This window comes from Pteropus vampyrus, unplaced genomic scaffold, assembly GCF_000151845.1.
Source record: "Pteropus vampyrus isolate Shadow unplaced genomic scaffold, Pvam_2.0 Scaffold330, whole genome shotgun sequence".
Lineage (NCBI taxonomy): Eukaryota > Metazoa > Chordata > Mammalia > Chiroptera > Pteropodidae > Pteropus > Pteropus vampyrus.
In genome coordinates, this window is record NW_011889111.1 from 875762 (window position 1) to 880928 (window position 5167).

Sequence of the window (5167 nt, forward strand, 5' to 3'; positions counted from 1 at the left end):
CGGGGCAGTCCCTCAACTGTCCTCATCTCTGACGGATCCTCAGACACGCGGCGCACCGCCGTGTGCGCTGCGTCTGCAGCTGCTGGTCTCTGCTGCTGGTCTGGAAGTGACTTATTCGCAGCTCCGCCCTCTACCTGAAAGGCGTCCAGGGGCTGGAACGATGCGGCTGCCTCCTCGTCTTTCTTCTCCTCTTGGTTTGCAGAAACCATCATGAGTTTCAGTAACGGTTCCGGTAGACCCAGGCTCGGCTTAGAACCTCCTCAGCCAGCCTCCTGCTGTCCCCAAGGCCCCGCAGTGTTTTTCTTGGCCTTTCGGGCTGAGGGGAGGGTGGGTGGCCGTGCTTTGCTGGGAGGCAGGGAAGTGGAGGTGGAGAGGGAACCCTGCTCTCGCAGAGCTCGGTATCGGGCAGTGTGCACGGTGCTCACGTGCACTTTCTCATTTAATCCTCAAGACATCCCCTTGAGAGACGAGCTGTGACCCCCACTCCACGGAGCGGGAAGAGGAGCTGGGAAGCCCTCACGTAGTCACAAGGCCCCGTAACTGGTAAGTGACTGGAAGTCCAGAATTAAAATCTACATCTTTCTTTCGTTCTCATCCCGTCAGATTGTTATATTTGGAGGACCTAAAAACGTTTAGAAATAAAAGGCACATCTAAGACCAATCACTCATAAATAAATGTCTCAAAGACCGAGATCAATACACACACAAATGGTTGACATTTGTCATGAGCCACGGTTTGATTCAAACCCTGGATGGCTCCATTTGGAGCAGGATGACTCTGCAGGTGTCGAGTCATCAGACAGCAGTGCAGATGTTTTCTTAGAAATGATTGTTTGCTGACTTATAAATAACACTGTAATTTGCATAAATACAGACATAATAGGCAACTAAAAATCATAGCCATATAAGAAGTTTAGCACAGAAGCTAAGGAACTTCAGCTGTGCCAGCTCAAAGCCAGCAGATGTGGTTCACTTTGTGTATTTGCCAAGTAATTATGGCAGCGTCTTATGAATTCAAGGACGTAAGTGAACAGCAAGTCAAAATCACTCTTCTTTTTTCACTTTTTTTTTTGACTGAGCAACACATTATCTGGACAATTGCTAATTACAGTTACAGTTACCAGTCCATGCTTTGAGGTGGAGATAGACAGTATCAGTAGATAGTGTAGAAACTCATGAATCCAGGCTGTGGGAAAAGACTGTTTGGGAAGAGTAAAAGAATGAATGGTAGAATTTTTCAAAGAAATTCCGTTTTCTCACTTCCTGCTTCCTCACTTATCCATGTTTACAGTGCATTTAAAAAGGACACCCATAAAATGTCGGAAGGTACTGCAAGAGACTCACCATCATTTAAATTTTTTCAATCCTCCCACCTCCCAAATACACTAACGTTTTTCTTTAATGCATAAATACATCGCACACCAAAATTCCCACATAGTAAATAAAATGACCAGACCCATTCAGGCTGAAAGAATGAATAAACAATGTGACAAAAGTCTTTAAATCCGATGCATTATTTTATCTCTAACTACTCAGTAATTTAGATTTAGTTCAGGGGAATTGAGATAATGCTTAACTCAGATTTCAGGTAATAATACAAAAAGAAGTCATTGTCCTCACTGACCACGGTGTGGCTCATAGAGGACTCTGCAAAGGGCCACGTAGAAGCAGGTCTGGGGTTTGCAGGCCGTGCCGTTTCTGTGGTAGGTAAAACAAACCCATGAGCTTGGCTACGTTCCGATAAAACTTCATTTACAAAAACAGAGGGCAGATGTTAACCAGAATTATCGTGGCGATCATTTTGCAATTTGTACAAATATCGAATCATTATGTCATACACCTGAAACCAATATAGTGTTATATGTTAATTATACCTCAATTTACAAAAAAACTCGGTGGATTAAGCCAATAAACCGCGGTTTGCTGATCTCCTCACAAGGTAGCTCTCTCCTGGACTTTGCTTTTGGATGCCACGGGGTCTCAGGAGTGTTAAAACTCAGCTTCCAAGCCCTTTGCGGAGAAATGTAAAGTTCGATCTTGATTCACTAGCTACACAGAGGGTCGTCTCCCTGCCCAGGCCAGCCATGGGTGGGGAAGGCCTGAGATGATGGGACGGTGTCCCCCATCCCCCACTCCCGCCCCCGTGTGGTGGCCCGTGTTTCCGTCCCATCAGGCGTGCGGTTCGCGTTCCCCACGGTGCCATTTACTGCAGCCCAGGGCCGTGGCCTGGCGCCCTATGGTGCCCCAGCACGGTGCTGATGGGCAGGGGCCCGACTCCGAGCTCGCGGGCTGGACAGCTCCTTCGCGGCTCCAGCGTTCACGGAGCTCAGCACCAACTCCCACCGCCTGGAGGGGTCCAGCAGCCCACAGCACACCACCCAGGACCACGCGGCTTCAGCTCGCGCTCGGCCCGGTAGTTCTGTTTTCTTTTGGTTCCTTACTCTGAAATGGTCCTTCTGTTCCAGCTTAGCCAGATGCAGCTCATAGTCCGTGTTTCATCCGGCGTTTTCTGCATATAAACCGGGGCAGGGCGGGGAGCGGGTCGCGCTGTCTCCCTGGTGGGTGAGGGAATTCTCACCGGGCGAGTCTGCTGTGTGCTCACGCGCCCAGTCCTGTGTCCACCTCAGCCGACTTCCCTTCACCGCTCAGCTTTGTTTCCTGATCACCCACTTCCTCGAGTTCATGCATTTCCCCTTCTCAGCACCCCACACCCTCCCCGTCTCCGGTTCTATCTCGGGGTGGGGACCTGCACCCTCGGGCTTGGTCTTGGTGTGCAGGGCCCACTAGGGAGTTTGTCAGCCCGTGGCACCTTCGCTGGCCGGGCTGCCACGGCCACGACTCACAGTGATGGCTGTGTGGGTGTCAGGGCTTCCGGTCAGGCCTCTGCTGGTCCCTCTCAGAGCTCGTCCAGGAATCATTCACCAGGCACCTAGCACGTGCACTCCGTGTGGGACTGCACACTGCACACTGCGCACGGGCGAGGCGCATGCCCCTGATGACACGGGGCACGGGTTGTGGGCCACCCGCGAGGTGACAGCACAGCAGGAACTCCGGGGCCGTATTTGCCTGAGTGTGACTGTGGATCCTAGGTCACGTGTCAGGAGTCTGTGACGAGCTGGCCTGGGCACGTGTCATCTCGTTACCCTGAGTATGGCCCGCTTTCCGTTCAGGATGCATTCCGATAATGAGGGGCGTCTTAGTAGTGTCTGAGCTGACGCTCGTCCCCATTAGATAAAGGCTGTGACGTTGCAGGGTCCCTCACTCGTTGACTCGGCAAACACTAATTACAGTCCTTCCTGTGCCCTGGGTTTGGCCTTGACTCAGACGGACGAGACCAAGAAAACTGGGCGAAGGCTGCACCCCACCAGGCTCCGGAGTCCGAGTCCGAACCCAGAGGAACTGCAGGGATGCGGGCTCCCACGCAGCCCGCCCGCGCCCGCCCCGCGCTGTGGGGACTTGCCCCGCGCTGCTCTTACCCGGGTTCTGTGTGTTCCCGCTGGTCCCATTTCCAGCCGCTTTCTCTTCACCGAGAGTTTCTGATCAGGGACTGGCTCAGATGTTCAGCAGAGCTGTCAAACGACGCAGCAAAATAAGTCCAGTCAGACCTCGACTGTGATGCCCTGTATTTAAAAACAGAAAATTTAGACAAAATTAAACTGCAGGGTATTTACAGGTTAACATTATTTCGATGACTTTTTTTCCTAAAGACTTTTCTGACATCCTTCTCTCTTTTCTTGCTTTCACTTCTTTTCACAGTGTCCAGTTTGCACTTTATTCCAGCTCAAAAAAGCATCTTAGCGTTCGCTTCTTTGTCCTTGCCATCTGCTTGTTGGTATCTATTTTCTGCTTTGCTTTCCCGGTGAATCTTCACATTTCTTCTGCTGTTAGCCTCTTCCCATCCTTCCAACGCGGTTTCTTTATAGTTGTTTCATTTTTTAAATTCTTTCTTCATAGATAAGTCGCCTTTTTTCTAAAATGTTTTGAAGATTTTCTTTTTGTGGTAAGTGAACCAAGACACGGGGAAAGCTTTAAAACTCGTGTTCCGGTGGTTTACAAAAGCTTCCTGCTGCAATGAAAGGGAAAAAACAAAACGTTAAAGGGATGTGGTTTCCGCCGCCAGCTTATGCTGACGACACATAGTTCTTAGAAGAAAACAGAAGTGTTTGCGAAAGGGTGTTTGCGGGGAGGACCTGTGACCCCACGGTCAGCGGCGCGGCACCGCGGCAGCCGGGCCTGCGCCTCAGCCCCGGTACCCGCCTCCACCGACCTGGCGCTGGGGTCGAGCTCAGACCGCGGTGGGACAGACTGGGAGTAAAAGCGGCTCTGGATGCACAGAGGCTGCTCCGGGGGGGCCCCAGGCCTCGCGCTGCGCACGGGCAGCTGGGAGGGGCGCCGGCTCGTCCCCGCCCGAGGCGCTGGAGCGGAGCGCAGGCCGCAGGAGGCCCAGTGGGCCGAGGGGTGCCCGCGGCCGTGGGAGCGTCACAGCTCGGCACCCCCCAGCTCCACCGACCAGGAGGTTCCTCGCGTGGAGGAGCTGTGTGCGTTATCCCGCTCTGTGCATGGAGCCCCGCGGGCGCCCGTACACATGCGGGGTCCCCCTCGGGGAGCCCGTCCTCGGGAGCGGCAACCACTGTGTCCCCTGGCCGCGACCTTAGGGTTTAATGTGCAGCGAGCAGCACCGTCTTACGCTGTTCACCGGCGACGGTGTTAAAAACAAACTGCGAATTGGGCTTCAGACGCCTTCTCGGCAGAAAAGCTCCGAGGCGCAGGCGCACGTGGTCTGTGCGTTCGCTTCCTGCGCCCCAGAAAGCCGCGGCGGGCAGCGGCCCTGGCCCGGGCGTCGGGACCGCAGGCCGGCCTGGCTGCCCTGGCTGGCTCTGGGGCGTGAGCGTCTGTCCCTCCTTCCCGTAGTGGCGCTTCGCCTCCTGCCAGCAGTTAACTCTGTGCTCGCGGCCACCTGAGCAGAGTCGCACGCTGCTCTGGTTACTGACTGCCCAAAGGTGGCTACAGGTGGCTTCCGGGAGGGGCACCCCCCTCCTCCCAGAGCCCCCTTCGTGTCCCCGAGGGTGGCCGGGCGCAGTCCCTGCGTCTTACTTAGCCCGACGCCGGGTGCGTGTCCCCTTGGGTTCGTACCTCGCCCGCAGCGCCAGGCCTGAGGCCCATCCAC

The 5167-nt window shown here is 54.2% G+C and overlaps 1 long non-coding RNA gene across 1 annotated transcript; it reads right to left on the reverse strand.

Annotated features, from left to right (window-relative positions):
* Positions 1–841: 841 nt before the first annotated feature.
* On the reverse strand, positions 842–2910 carry LOC111730708. The gene is made up of 2 exons (XR_002776792.1): positions 1625–2910; positions 842–1199 (listed from the first exon to the last, which is right to left on the reverse strand). It is a non-coding gene; the product is annotated as an uncharacterized LOC111730708 (long non-coding RNA).
* Positions 2911–5167: the final 2257 nt, after the last annotated feature.